The following is a 16,334-nucleotide window of genomic DNA, read 5'->3' as shown; positions in this document are numbered from 1 at the left end:
AAATCCTATCAGGAAGTGGAATTCTGAATCTGTGGAATCTCTTACAGGCTTTGCCTATCAAACACACTGTGAGTTAGGATTTATTTAGCACTTCCTACGGCTTCCACTAGATGTCAACAGTATATAGAAATTTGTTTGAGACTTCTGTGATGAACAGAGAGCCAACAGCGGAAGTTGGAAGTTGCTGACTCAGGAAAGGACATGACTTCATTGGTGCGCGTTCACGAGAGAGGTCGTTGTGTTCCAAAAAGTTTGTAGCATGGGTAATGAATAATTAAAGCATGGGTAATGAATTAATTAAATAATTATGTAGCATGGGTAATGAATAATTAAAGTACTGAACGTTAGTCCCATAAGGTCTGGTAGAGACCCGGAAGGGAGAGAAGTGTGTGTGTGATTAGTGGGCCTAAGGGAACTGTAGACGTGTGTGAAGAGACCGGGACAAAATGTGTGTGTGTGTATTAGCAGGGAGATAAGAGAACAGTAGACATCTGTTTTACCTGACCTAGCAACTTGGAGAGACTTTGGAGAAAACCGGGAGGGACCCTCAAGGTTTCTCTAATCTCGGGGAAAAGGAGCGCTGGATAGTGATTAACAACTGTTTGAAATCCGGGGAGGGATTCATATATCTACTCCTTGTGTGTGGATGTATGTGCGTAATTAAGGAGTGAACTATAAAATAAATGTCTTTGTTATTGGGACCTCAGAACGTTCTCTGAATAAAACCGTATGAACCTTTTGCAGAAAGCTCAGTCCTTGCCTAATTATTATTAACCCAGTGTCTTACAAACCCTGGGGATTAGTCAAGGCTTATTGATTGCTAATTATTATCATTAGGATATAAAATTCCTTTAACAGTTCCTGAATCATTGGTCCCTACCATGCACCTTGAGTGATGGTTGACCTCATGTCTCCACATATTAATACAGCTGTTGTTCCTGAATCATTGGTCTCTCTACCATGCACCCTGAGTGATGGTTGACCTCATGTCTCCACATCTTAATGCAGCTGTTGTTGAAAGATTCTTCAGTCTCTCCCCTTTCTGGTTAGAATTTCTACAACACATTTTTATGTCTCTGCGTGCAGTTTTTAAGAGATCGCCCAGCGATTATGCTCTGATGGGAGCTAGGTATTTTATTTACTATTTTGAAATCCTTTTGAAAGTGATTTTTTTGAAACATTTATTTTTAATAAAACTCCATGACATTTTCCTGTTTAACACTGTGTGTCCTTTACCTCCAGTGTCCTGGTCCTGAAAACACCCTACAGACAGATTATTCTACTACCAGGGATGGACAGAAATTATTACATACAAATACAAAATACAGATACAAAATACCATAAAGATCAATGTATCAAAATAAACTACTAAATATTTGCTTTTTGTAATGTATATAATTACATGTAATGTATTTAATATTATATACAAAATACATTTGGAAGTAGCCAGCCTGAACAGCAACAACATTCTAGTTGAGCAAGTCACTCTGGATAAGCTAAATGACTAAAATGTAAATGTATATGTGAAAATTAACATACCAAATGAACTGCAAAGCACACTGGGTATTATTATTGGCCTTGTTTCGGGACAGAGCTCATTAGAATAATACTCAACATGCTTTGCATATTATTAATTTTACATTTACATTTTAATCATTTAGCAAACACTCTTATCCAGAGAGACTTTCAATTAGTGCAGTCATCATAAGTAAGCTAGATGACAAAACAATATATTACAATCGTATCAAGTACATTTTCCCTCAACTAAGTATTTATCAACATACTTCCTTATCAAAGAAAGTCATACCTCCTTATCAAAGAAATCACACCCCCTCTACAAACAGAAAACACAGTCCAGTAGGAAGCCACTCCCTGTCCTCTGGTGTAGAGTTACATGAAACAGAAAGTCATCTTTCACACTGCCATTGCTTAACCTACAGGAGAGAGCACCAAAATGGCAGAGAATCAGGAACTGTTCTGTTGCTCCATCTGTCTGGATCCACTTGAACGATCCGGTGACTACTGTCTGTGGACACAGTTACTGTATGGGTTGTATTAAAGAAAGCTGGGATCAGGATGATCTGAAAGGTGTCTACAGCTGTCCTCAGTGCAGACAGACCTTTATCCCAAGACCTGTTCTGAACAGGAGCACTGTACTGGCTGAGGTGGTGGAGAAACTGAAGAAGACAGGACTCCAGGCTGCTCCCCCTCCTGCTCTGTGCTATGCTGGACCTGGAGATGTGGCATGTGATTCCTGGGACCAGAAAGCAGAAAGCCCTCATGTCCTGTCTGGTGTGTCTGGCCTCTTACTGTGAGACTCACCTCCAACCTCACAATGACTCTCCTGCTTTCAAAAAGCACAAGCTGATCAAAGCCACCGCACAACTACAGGAGAAGATCTGCTCTCATCATGACAAACTGCTGGAGGTTTACTGTCGTACGGATCAGCAGTGTATCTGTTATCTGTGTACAATGGATGAACATAAAGGCCATGATACAGTGTCAGCTGCAGCAGAGAGGACTGAGAAACAGGTAAGACCAGAACAACTTGTTGGTAACTGTCTGATAAACAAAGAATTAAAGATACAGTAGGAACTAAGGCTGTTTGAATATAAGATCATTCAAATGAAATGGATCCTCAGCAGAACAAATATGAACACAAACCTTGAGTATGTAGATATGTTAACCCAGATTCTCCAAATGTATCAGCATTTTCTAAAGTCAAACACGATTATCATTCTGAATTCCCTTTTATGAGTCCAAAGTTCAGTCTCAACCCCTTGATACATGTAGTCCTACCATAAAAACTATAATCATTCACATAGCAACATAATATAATATTGCAAAGGGACTTTGCAATGGGCCCTATGGGCCCTATATCACATTACTATACTATTGATCTAATGGACAAATAAAGCTTGATAGCTCATTGAAGAGTGATTCTCCACAGAGGCAGCTGGGGATGAGTCAGCAGAAGGTCCATCAGAGATTCCAGGAGAGAGAGAAGGAGCTGAAGAATCTCCAAAAAGCTGTGAAGTCTTTCAAGGTGAGTATTGTTGACCAGAGGAGACACACCATTTTACCTGTCTCCTCCAATCAGAGAGAGGGGTCCCTATCCAATCCCACTGACCCCACTGTTGAGAAAAGGCTGTCTGGACCCCTTTCAGAGAATAGACTGCTTAATGTAACTGACAGGATATGAACCCAGGTCTACCGTGGGATAAACCAACATCTTGACCATTACATCAAGAGAACATTCCCTATTGGGCCGACACTGATTTAGAAGTCGCAGGCGGGGCTACCTCATCACATAACCATGAGTAACCATGACTGACTCATGTCCCCTATACATTAACATGGAGCTCTCTCTCTCTCAATTCAATTCAAAGATCTTTATTGGCATGGGAAACATATCTATACTATGCCAAAGCAAGTGAAGTAGATAATAAACAATCATGAATGAACAGTAAACATTACACAACATTTATTTTCAAAAGAATAGAGACATTTCATATGTTATAATTCAAGAGCATACAGAGAGAGCCGTGCGCCAGACTGAGTTCTGGAGGTGAAATGGAAATGAATGAGGGAGAGTTAAGTGAGGTAGAAGGAGTGGAGAAGAGCTCAGAACCAGAGAAGTATTTGGTCATATGAGATTTGACTTCAGAAGAGTTCCAGGTTGTGTTGAGTGGTGGTGTCCCGTCCTCCCAGGTCGTTGGCATGGTGCAGGAGCAGATAGGGTCAAAGTAGTGGAATGGGGTAGTGGGTTTTTAATGAGTGTAGGGTTAGTTGGCATGGTGCAGGAGCAGACACGGTCAAAGTAGTGGAATTGGGTAGTGGGTTTTTAACCTGTTGGGGCTAGGGGGCAGTATTTGCACGGCCGGATAAAAAACGTACCCGATTTAATCTGGTTACTACTCCTGCCCAGTAACTAGAATATGCATATATCCTACTCACTCAGAAGGTAAGATATGCATATTATTATTGGCTTTGGATAGAAACCACCCTAAAGTTTCTAAAACTGTTTGAATGGTGTCTGTGAGTATAACAGAACTCATTTGGCAAGCCAAAACCTGAGAAGATTCCTTACAGGAAGTGGCCTGTCTGACCATTTCTTGCCCTCCTTGATCATCTCTAACAAAAACAGGGGATCTCTGGCATGACGTGACACTTCCTACGGCTCCCATAGGCTCTCAGAAACCGGGAAAAAGCTGAATGACGTAATTCAAGGCCCAGGCTGAAACACACTAGCGTGTTTGGCAAGTGCTCTATCAGAGGACCATAAGACTGAGGCTCGTGCATGAGGGGATAGCATGCTTTTACTTTCACTCTCTTTTTAATAAAAAACGATTTCCCGGTCGGAATATTATCGCTTTTTTACGAGAAAAAAGGCATAAAAATTGATTTTAAACAGCGGTTGACATGCTTCAAAGTACGGTAATGGAATATTTATAATTTTTTTGTCACGAAATGCGTCGTGCTCGTAACCCTTATTAACCCTTTCGGATAGTGTCTTGAACGCACGAACAAAACGCCGCTATTTGGATATAACAATGGATTATTTGGGACCAAACCAACATTTGTTATTGAAGTAGAAGTCCTGAGAGTGCATTCTGACGAAGACAGCAAAGGTAATAACATTTTTCTTATAGGAAATCTGACTTTGGTGAGTGCTAAACTTGCTGGGTGTCTAAATAGCTAGCCCTGTGATGCCGGGCTATCTACTTAGAATATTGCAAAATGTGCTTTCACCGAAAAGCTATTTTAAAATCGGACATATCGAGTGCATAGAGGAGTTCTGTATCTATAATTCTTAAAATAATTGTTGTGTTTTTTGTGAACGTTTATCGTGAGTAATTTAGTAAATTCACCGGAAGTGTTCGGTGGGAATGCTAGTCACCTGCTAATGTAAAAAGCTGGTTTTTGATATAAATATGAACTTGATTGAACAGACATGCATGTATTGTATAACATAATGTCCTAAGATTGTCATCTGATGAAGATCATCAAAGGTTAGTGCTGCATTTAGCTGTGGTTTGGGTTTATGTGACATTATATGCTAGCTTGAAAAATGGGTGTCTGATTATTTCTGGCTGGGAACTCTGCTGACATAATCTAATGTTTTGCTTTCGTTGTAAAGCCTTTTTGAAATCGGACAGTGTGGTTAGATTAACGAGAGTCTTGTCTTTAAAATGCTGTAAAATAGTCATATGTTTGAGAAATTGAGGTAATAGCATTTCTAAGGTATTTGAATAACGTGCCATGGGATTCAACTGGCTGTTGAGTAGGTGGGCGTCCCACCTAGCCCAGAGAGGTTAATGAGTGTAGGGTTAGTTGGCATGGTGCAGGAGCAGATAGGGTGAAAGTAGTGGAATGGGGTAGTTTTTTTTTAATGAGTGTAGGGTTAGTTGGCTTGGTGCAGGAGCAGATAGGGTCTAAGTAGTGGAATGGGGTAGTGGGTTTTTAATGAGTGTAGGGTTAGTTGGCTTGGTGCAGGAGCAGATAGGGTCAAAGTAGTGGAATGGGGTAGTGGGTTTTTAATGAGTGTAGGGTTAGTTGGCATGGTGCAAGAGCAGATAGGGTCAAAGTAGTGGAATGGGGTAGTGGGTTTTTAATGAGTGTAGGGTTAGTTGGCATGGTGCAGGAGCAGATAGGGTCAAAGTAGTGGATTGGGGTAGTGGGTTGTTAATGAGTGTAGGGTTAGTTGGAATGGTGCTATTTAGTATTATCATAATTTCCCCTTTTCCCATTTTGTATCACAAAGTAAAATAGATTTATATTATAGTCCAGTTGGGGGCGGTAATGCAACATATTGGATGCCAACCACCGTTAAACTCCAAAGAAGTAGAAAGGTTATATTATGTCTATGTACAGTGTTTTAACGATGTCTCTCTCTCTCATTCCATCACCTTTGTGGTAGTTGGTTGTGTGGGTCTCTGGTTGTGAAAGGGGTGCTGACAGACAATCGTTGTTGGATATTTATAGAGCTCTGATCAGGACGACAATTGATTACGGGTGTATAGTTTATGGAACAGCAGCAAAGACTTAAGCTGGACAGAATCCAGTATATAGCTTTAAGGATATGTATTGGTGCATTTAAATCAACATCTGTATGTGTCTTACTAGTGGAGGCAGGTGAGATGCCTTTGGGTGTACGGCGTAATACATTGTCATTATCTTATTGGGTTGCAAGGCTGTGAGGTTGAGCATCCCACTGCTACTGTTCTAGATGACTGTTGGGAATATACTAGTAGACAAGGCAGTGGTTTTGGTTGGACAGTTGTAGGTATCAATGTTATTATGGAGAAATGAGAGAATGGGTGTAGTAGTGAGATTCTGCTGGGTCCCAGCACATTCAGGTGTGGAAGGGAATGAAAATGTAGACCAGTTAGTAAAAAGAGCTGTACTACAAGATATAATATATATTAATGTTCCACTGGGTAGAGGTGAGGACAAATGTAAGATCAGAGACATTTTGATAGATGTGTGGCAGAAGAGATGGGACTCTGAGCACAAGGGACGGCATTTATATGTCCTCTAAAGGTCGGTGGACCAAGATTCAAAGGTCAGATTAGGAAGGAAGAGGTGGTGTTTACTCGATTGTGTTTAGGACATTGTACATTGAACTGGTCCTTACATCTGGTTGGCAGCATGTGAATGGTTTGTGTCTGGAGGGTATTGTCAATGAAACGGTGGAGCATGTGTTGTTATATTGTTGTAAGGATGTTGAAGAGAGGGAAAGATTGAAGTGTAGGGTCATTGAGGTTGGATGGGGTTGGGGGGGTGGAAGGGATTTGGGGGAAGGGGGAGGGTCTAATAGAAGTTAGTAGGGCTCTTTTTTATTTTCTCAGAAGTACTGAGTTAGGTAGGAGGATTTAGAAATGTTGTAAACCGTGATTGAACACTCTCCAGCACAGTAGGTGGCGCCATACACCTTTAACCTCTCTGGCGCAGGTGGGACGAATTCGTCCCACCTGCGTAACAGCCACTTAAATCCAGTGGCGCGATTTTTGAAACGTTTGAAATACTATTACTTCAATTTCTCAAACATATGACTATTTTACAGCTATTTAAAGACAAGACTCTCGTTAATCTAACCACACTGTCCGATTTCAAAAAGGCTTTACAACGAAAGCAAAACATTAGATTATGTCAGGAGAGTGCCCAGCCAGAAATAATCAGACACCCATTTTTCAAGCTAGCATATGATGTCACAAAAACCAAATCACAGCTAAATGCAGCAATAACCTTTTATGATCTTCATCAGATGACACACCTAGGACATTATGTTATACAATACATGCATGTCTGTTCAATCACGTTCATATTTATATCAAAAACCAGCTTTTTTTACATTAGCATGTGACGTTCAGAAAAAGCATACCCCCCGCAAACTTCCGGGGAATTTACTAACAGTTTGCTAAATTACTCACGATAAACGTTCACAAAAAGCATAACAATTATTTTAAGAATTATAGATACATTACTCCTCTATGCACTCGATATGTCCGATTTTAAAATAGCTTTTCGTATGAAGCACATTTTGCAATATTCTAAGTACATAGCCCAGCCATCACGGGCTAGCTATTTAGACACCCGGCAAGATTAGCCTTCACCAAAATCACATTTCCTATAAGAAAAATGTTATTACCTTTCCTGTTCTTCGTCAGAATGCACTCCCAGGACTTCTACTTCAATAACAAATGTAGGTTTGGTCCCAAATAATCCATCGTTATGTTCCATCAGCGACGTTTTGTTCATGCGTTCTAGACACTATCAGAATACTAAATCACGGTCACGAGCATGGCGCATGGCGTGACAAAAAATTTCTAAATACTCCATTACCGTACTTCGAAGCATGTCAACCGCTGTTTAAAATCAATTTTTATGCCATTTATCTCGTAGAAAAGCGATAATATTCCGACCGGGAATCTGCAATAAGCTAAACAGCCGAATGAAATTTCTCCATGGGGGCGAATCGCGCAAGCGCCTCATTGCATTGTCACCTAATGGGACACTTGGAAAAGGCGATAATCTGTTTCAGCCTGAGGGTCCCTCGTCATCGTTCCTGTTTTTCCCGGGCTCTGTGAGCCTATTGGAGCCCTAGGAATTGTCACGTTACAGCTAAGATCCTTACTCTTCAATAAACAGAGGCAAGAAGAACGACTCCTTGTCCTAAAGGCCACTTCCTGCATGAAACCTTCTCAGATTTTTGCCTGCCATAGGAGTTCTGTTATACTCACAGACACCATTCAAACAGTTTTAGAAACTTTAGGGTGTTTTCTATCCAAACCTGAACAATAATATGCATATTCTAGCTTCTGAGTTGGTGTAGGAGGCAGTTAAAAATGGGCACATATTTTTTCCAAAATTCTCAATACTGCCCCCTAGCCCAAACAGGTTAACGTTGGTTTGCGGACCGCCATTATATCATAGAAGAAGAAGGTGTTGTGTGAGGGTTTTGTGGTTCCTGAGGAGGGCTACTATTCTTTTTTTCTTTAGAGTTGAGGGGGGAGTAGGGTAGTTTGTTAGGGAGGTGTGATGTCCTCAACCGAGTGGAGAAGAAATGCTGTCTCTTCAGGTGCGTTCTGGAGAATGTTGTGTAGGGACACTACATTTTTAACCACATTTAATGATGAAACTAGTTCATTGCATCCGCCAAGTAGCCCAGTTATATAATATTACCATATATCCCAGCTGTTTGCTGTAGTTTTGAAGTGAACGTGAAAAAGGGGGGCTTATTTTAGGTCATGTTTCACCCTGCCAGCTCCTATTAGTTGTATTGAAAAAACAGGTCTTATTTTAGGTCATGTTTCACCCTGCCAGCTCCTATTAGTTGTATTGAAAAAACAGGTCTTATTTTAGGTCATGTTTCACCCTGCCAGCTCCTATTAGTTATATTGAATACTGTGGCACCAACACACCTTCTGAATGTTCTATTCCCAGTCCATTGTTCTGCTTCACAATGTCAGCTTCACTATTGTTATCAATGAGACCAGCCCGTGTTAACTTTGTAGGTTTATCTTAGATAACTTATTATTAACTATATTACAGCTACTTGGTGATGAAGCTTACTGTTCACCTTGTTACACGTTATAGTGACCTACATTGTTAATGAGTAGAAGAGATGGACTCAAGCTATAAACCCATACAGTTTTTCCCTTTAAATACCCTGAACCTAACAATCAATCAAATGTATTTATGAAGCCCTTTTTACATCAGCAGATGTCACAAAGTGCTGAACAGAAACTCTAACCCTACGAATAACCTATTTTAGCCTGGACCCTAATTCTAGGGTAGGGTAGCCTACAACTATTTTAGTAATAATATTATGTTAGTAAATACCATTTTACTACTAAATAACATTTGTTATTTTTTAAATTAAACCTATTTAACCATTTGCTTTTTATTAGTTATTTTATTATAAGACAAATTTGTTTTATATGTTAAATGTGGTTTGAACTGGGTGACATAGTAACCTCTATGTGAAAGTCCAGCAATTAGCGTGGGACAGGTGGGGCAGGTTTGAGACTGATCTCTGGAATTAAATTCACTTTATTTCTCAGCTGCCTCACCAATATCTTTACGTGAATTAATAACTTTTAATTGGTAAATATTTCCAATAGATGGCAGCATAAGACCATGAAGCATCAGTTATAGGCTACAAGCAGCAATATGATTGACATAAAATAGCATGCAACCAAAGACTATATGTCCCATGATTTTCTAAAATGGTCACTCATTACTTTACAGTTAGCTATATATCTCTTGTTAGTCCTGTGTTGCTTTTGGGTGATCAAAACAATATTAACTATAGCAGGTATTGAACCCTGGTCAAATAACCACTAGTCAGATGTGCTGACCTCAACCCTAGTAAACATGCATTATGACATGTTAATATGTCAAATTGGGAGGAAACAGCCTCGGAATAGAAAAGACGATGCATCTTCCAGCCCGACAATAAATGACATCATGCAGCCCTCACGGTTAGTAAATGTACCTCAACATGCCCCTCTCTTGTGGGAGAAGGCAGAGTGCTCGCTGCTCGCAGACGGAACAAGCTTTTGGAGGGGCTTGTTGAGTCGGATACTTGTACTTGACCTAAACTAATCTGAACTGTCTTATGCTGCCATCTATTGGAATTATTTAGCATTATAAGCAGTACTGAATACAGTGGATATTCTTACTAAAGTAGTAATTACTCAGAATTGCAAAATGTAAAGTGTTATAGTTAATTTTATCACTAACAGCCAAAAAATAACCATTTATAGCATAATGTAACTGACATGAAACCAAAAACATCATACATTTAGTTAATTATATATAAATATATATATTTAGATGGGTGACATTATCTGCCAAAGTAAAAACCCCTTAATATATAAACACAGACACTGGACACAGACACTGAAAATGAGCTTTTTTAATATAAATCTGGTAGCTCTCAAAAGAGCCTTTGCTTTGCTGAGCAGTTTTCAGGAGTGTGCTGCCTGCCTGCCTTCAGAGGAGTCTGTCTGTGAAAAATGAAAGTTAATAAGTTACTGCCACGCTTTTTATATTTTAAATGTAACCTTTATTTAACCAGGCAAGTCAGTTAAGAACAAATTGTTATTTTCAATGACAGCCTACCAGGGAACAGTGGGTTAACTGCCTTGTTCAGGGGCAGAACGACAGATTTGTACCTTGTCAACTCGGGGATTCATTCGAGCAACCTTTCGGTTACTGGCAAATTGATCTAACCACTAGACTACCTGCTACCCGGTCAAACGCTCTAACCACTAGACTACCTGTTGTCCGGTCAAACGCTCTATCCACTAGACTACCTGCTGCCCGGCCAAATGCTCTAACCACTAGGCTTCCTGCTGCCCGGCCAAACGCTATAACCACTACACTACCTGCTGCCCTTTCACAGAGGTCTAGTTTACGTTTACATGTGAGTCATTTAGTAGACACTCTTATCCAGAGCCACTAGGGTTAAGAGCCCAAATCTGCCTAAAAAAGGCGATTTACAGATTTTTCACCTAGTCTGCTCGGGGATTCGAACCAGCCACCTTTCAGTTACTTCCCAACGTTCTTAACCGCTAGATTACAAACCACTAAATGTTAAACACAAAGTCAAATGGTAGTAGATAAATGGTAAGCTGGTTAAATAAAAGACTGCTGTTATAACTTTCAGACTGCCATTGTTTTGAGGAAAGAGGGACATGTCTATTTCTCCAATTATCTCTAATAGATGTATTTATTTAATGGTTTGAAGTTCTACACCATTTTAATCAGGATAACCTATTATTTCCAATTATGTAAGTTTGAGCAGCTTAGTTATGGTATGTATTTTTCTTTCAATAAATATCTCACAATGTGTAAATTTAGATGTATGCATGTGACACCATTTTAATCAGGAGAATCTCCTCTTTCTAATGACATAAGGTTGGGCAGTGTCCTCTGCTGTCATTGATCACTAGACCAGAAATATTCAGAAGTTGCCCGTTTTTTCCTACTTCCTGGTAATGCTGACATAAACAAACTTAGCACCATCGAGGTGCGGATGTTTACTTTCTACACCAGTTGTTATTTTTCAGTTTGGTCCTAAGAACAGGTTTTAGTGGTAAAATAAAAAGGTAGACATTTTTTGGTGCCATTTAGGGGAAATGGAATTCTAAGGATCATTCCAGTCAGAATGAAGCTCTGTGAAGGTTCGTTTCAATTCATTTGCTATGGCCTCGCTAGTGTTCCAGCTCAGACAACGTTCTTTGGCTGTTTTGACTCGTTCTATTGTCCAGCCTACTAGGACTCAGGGGCCAGAGGCTGGGTCTAGCTCTGCTACGGGGCAGGCTACTGGAGGGGGTACCATGAGGGAGGAGAGTAGAGCAGGGCCAAGCGGTGATCTGTACCTGCCTGTCCAGGAGGGGGGACAAGGCCTGGTGGACCTGGAGAGCAGGGTGGCAGCGTTCTGACTCAATGAGGTGCAGAGTCTACTGTACATACTCTCTCTCTGTCTCTGTCTCTGTCTCTCTTTGTCTTTGTCTCTCTCTGTCTCTATCAACAGCGCTCTGCACAGGCAGCAGTGGAGGACAGTGATCAGATCTTTACTGAGCTGATCCGCTCCATTGAGAGAAGGAGCTCTGAGGTGAAGGAGCTGATCAGAGCCCAAGAGAAGGCTCAACTGAGTCAAGCTGAAGGACTCCTGGAGCAACTGAAGCAGGAGATAGCTGAGCTGAGGAAGAGAAGCACTGAGCTGGAGCAGCTCTCACACACAGAGGATCACATCAATTTCCTCCAGGTAACTAAACTGTCTTGTTACATGTGATATGAAATTAACTTCATGTGAAACTATTCATCTCAATCATTATGTTGTCCTGTCTTTCTCTCTGTCCCTCTATCTCTGTCTCTACCTCTCTCTGTCCATCCCTCTCCCTCTCTCTGTCTGCCCATCTCCCTCTCTCTGTCCATCCCTCTCCCTCTCTCTGTCAATCCCTCTCCCTCTCTCTTTCCGTCCCTCTCCATCTGTGTCCCTCTCTCTCTCTCTGTGTCCCTCTCTCTCTCTCTGTCCCTCTCTCTGTCCCTCTCTCTCTCTCTCTGTGTATCTCTCTCTCTCTCTCTCTCTGTGTCCCTCTCTCTGTGTTTGTCCCTCTCTCTCTCTCTGTCCCCCGCTCTCTCTGTGTCCCCCTCTCTCTCTGTGTGTTCCTCTCTCTCTCTTTCTCTGTGTCCCTCTCTCTCTCTCTTTTTCTCTCTCTGTCCATCTTTCTCTCTCTCTCTCTCTCTGTCCCTCTCTCTCTCTCTGTGTCCCTCTCTCTCTCTGTGTCCCTCTCTCTCTCTGTGTCCCTCTCTCTCTCTGTGTCCCTCTCTCTGTCCCCCGCTCTCTCTCTGTCCCCCGCTCTCTCTCTGTCCCCCGCTCTCTCTGTGTCCCCCTCTCTCTCGCTCTGTGTCCCTCCCTCTCTCTCTCGCTCTGTGTCCCTCCCTCTCTCTCTCGCTCTGTGTCCCTCCCTCTCTCTCTCGCTCTGTGTCCCTCCCTCTCTCTCGCTCTGTGTCCCTCCCTCTCTCTCTCGCTCTGTCTCTCCCTCTCTCTCTCGCTCTGTGTCCCTCCCTCTCGCTCTGTGTCCCTCCCTCTCGCTCTGTGTCCCTCCCTCTCGCTCTGTGTGTCTCGCTCTGTGTCTCTCGCTCTGTGTCTCTCGATCTGTGTCTCTCGCTCTGTGTCTCTGGCTCTGTGTCTCTGGCTCTGTGTCTCTGGCTCTGTGTCCCTCCCTCTGGCTCTGTGTCCCTCCCTCTCTCTCTCTCTCTCTATCTCTCTCTCTCTCTCTCTCTCTCTCACTCTCCCTTTCCAGAGTTATCAGTCTCTCTCCAGTATCAGTGTCTCCAGTATCAGTGTATCTTCAGACTTACCCAGCATCGTTGTCCGTCCTCTTCAGTACTTTGGAGATGTGAGTAAGACTGTGTCTGAACTGAGAGAGAAACTAGAAGACTTCCTGAAAGGAGAATGGGCCAAGATATCCACTACAGGTGTGTTGAAAACAATAAGAACATCAACTTTAGACCATTGAAAGTTCCCTACTAGTCATATACATGTGGAATATGGTATGATGATAACATTCCCTCTCTCTGTCAATGTGTTTGTGTGTCTGTAGTGAATATAGTGGATGTTGTACTGCCTCCAGAGCCCAAGACCAGAGAACAGTTGTTACAATGTGAGTCTCTTTATTGTGAAGTAACTAACAGTCTCTTTTTACTGACACTCCTAACAATCCCTCTAGAAACATATAGCAATAGTAGATCTAATCAAAGACTGGGTATCTATCTGACTCCTCATATTTCCCTGATTTGATCTCTGCTGTGCTCTAATCAAAGACATGGTAGATACAGTATCTGACTTAACTTATTGTTCTGACTCCCCTCATTGGTCTCTGCTCTGCTCTTCTCCCAGATTCCTGTCAGCTCACACTGGACCCAAACACAGCACACACACACCTCTCTCTGTCTAAAGGGAACAGAAAGGTGACCTGTACAGACCAAGTCCAACCATATCCTGACCATCCAGATAGATTCACCAACATCTACCAGGTTCTGTGTAGAGAGGGTCTGTCTGGACGCTGTTACTGGGAGGTGGAGTGGACTGGGGAGTTGGTTTATACAGCATTCTCATATAAAGACATCAGCAGAACAGAGAAAGGAACAGATGGTGGATTTGGATTCAATAACAAGTCCTGGAGTTTACTGTACTATAGAGATGGTTATTGTTTCAGACACAATAATGTTGTGACTGAAGAATCAGACCCTCAGTCCTCCAGAGTAGGAGTGTACCTGGATCACAAGGCAGGTACTCTGTCCTTCTACAGTGTCTCTGACACAATGACCCTCCTCCACAGAGTCCAGACCACATTCACTCAGCCCCTCTATCCTGGGTTTGAACTCACTGGTACTGCTGAGCTGGTTAAACTGTAGTAGGGTCCACATAGATACTAGTCATGCTGGTGTAGTCTATAGCTGAGCTGGTTAGACTGTAGTAGGGTCCACATAGATACTAGTCATGCTGGTGTAGTCTATAGCTGAGCTGGTTAAACTGTAGTAGGGTCCACATAGATACTAGTCATGCTGGTGTAGTCTATAGCTGAGCTGGTTAAACTGTAGTAGGGTCCACATAGATACTAGTCATGCTGGTGTAGTCTATAGCTGAGCTGGTTAAACTGTAGTAGGGTCCACATAGATACTAGTCATGCTGGTGTAGTCTATAGCTGAGCTGGTTAAACTGTAGTAGGGTCCACATAGATACTAGTCATGCTGGTGTAGTCTATAGCTGAGCTGGTTAAACTGTAGTAAGGTCCACATAGATACTAGTCATGCTGGTGTAGTCTATAGCTGAGCTGGTTAAACTGTAGTAGGGTCCACATAGATACTAGTCACGCTGGTGTAGTCTATAGCTGAGCTGGTTAAACTGTAGTAGGGTCCACATAGATACTAGTCACGCTGGTGTAGTCTATAGCTGAGCTGGTTAAACTGTAGTAGGGTCCACATAGATACTTTTCATGCTGGTGGTGATGGTCCCCAGATGTGATGATTCATTCTACTCTGTTTTATGTACAATGACTTAAATGATTTGATCTTCAGATGTTCTGAATTAAAATAAACATTAAATGTATTCATATTTTTGGAATTGCAATGTTTAAATCTTATACATTTCCATGAATCATGATGTATGGTGTTGATGTATATTGGTTGTCATTCAGAACCATTGATATGTTTTCTCAGTTGGTTCTCTGTCTCTATGTAATTCTCCTCAGTATCATTGATCAGCTTGTAGGCTCGGCCCTAATTGATGTGTTCTCTGTCACCTGGAGCTGCATGGAAAATGGTCCAGGAACAAAAGGACAATTCAGGACTAGTCAGCCCACTACATGCTGGAATCACTTACTTTCTACTAAAGTATATGGTCTGGTTTCCCTGACACAGATTAATCCTAGTCCTGGACTAAAATACATGTTCAATGTAGATGTCCAGGAAACCGGCCCAAAATGTGTCATCTTTCATCCTCCCATACTGCTCAGTCCAGCAACATTAAACCTGTCCAGCAGGTGGTGCTATTGACCAAACAATAAAACCAGCAGATATCTTGACTTGCCACTCAGTATATCAGTAATGTTCAGAATAGTACTTTAATATCAGTGGAGATTGATGGTCTTTTTAATCCACTATCCAGAGTCAGGAACAGATGAAGTTAGGTCTGCTACTGTTCAGTGATTAAATATGATTTGTGGTGATGGGAAATAAAAAATACAACACTAAACTTCATCTAGTAATAGTTGTCCTTTGTTATTTATTCCAAGGTGTGTCTTTAACTTGTAAATGGATTGTGTGGAGGTGAGCTAGTGGTGTGGGTGAATATTCCAGTTGTGTTTAGGCATCTTCATGTCTGACATCCCCCAGTTCTGTTCAGACCCATTGAACTGAATCACATTCTAAATGGTGACTTGTATTGATAGTCCATACTGGACCTAATTGTGGTCAGTCAGCAGACAAAAGAGTCACGCTCGTGCACTTTCCGCCCCCGTCCATCTGGTTTTCCCTTGTTTTACAGACACGGAGATTCCCGGTCGGAATATTATCGCTTTTCTACGAGATAAATAGCATAAAAATTGATTTTAAACAGCGGTTGACATGCTTCGAAGTACGGTAATGGAATATTTAGAATTTTTTTGTCACGAAATGCGCCATGCGCGCAACCGTGATTTAGCATTCTGATAGTGTCTAGAACGCACGAACAAAGATTACACGTTACAGCAAAGATCCTTAGTCTTCAATAAACAGAGACAAGAAGAACAAGATCTTGACAGAGAGGGCACTTC

General features: G+C 41.6%; 1 pseudogene; it reads left to right on the top strand.

Moving 5' to 3' along the window:
- The first annotated feature begins 1,906 nt into the window (after positions 1-1,906).
- On the top strand, positions 1,907-14,436 carry LOC115191424 (tripartite motif-containing protein 16-like; annotated as a pseudogene).
- The last annotated feature ends 1,898 nt before the right edge of the window (positions 14,437-16,334 follow it).

This window comes from Salmo trutta, chromosome 4, assembly GCF_901001165.1.
Source record: "Salmo trutta chromosome 4, fSalTru1.1, whole genome shotgun sequence".
Taxonomy (NCBI): domain Eukaryota; kingdom Metazoa; phylum Chordata; class Actinopteri; order Salmoniformes; family Salmonidae; genus Salmo; species Salmo trutta.
Note: the sequence above shows the minus strand (reverse complement) of the source record. Positions and strands in the feature narration are given on the sequence as shown.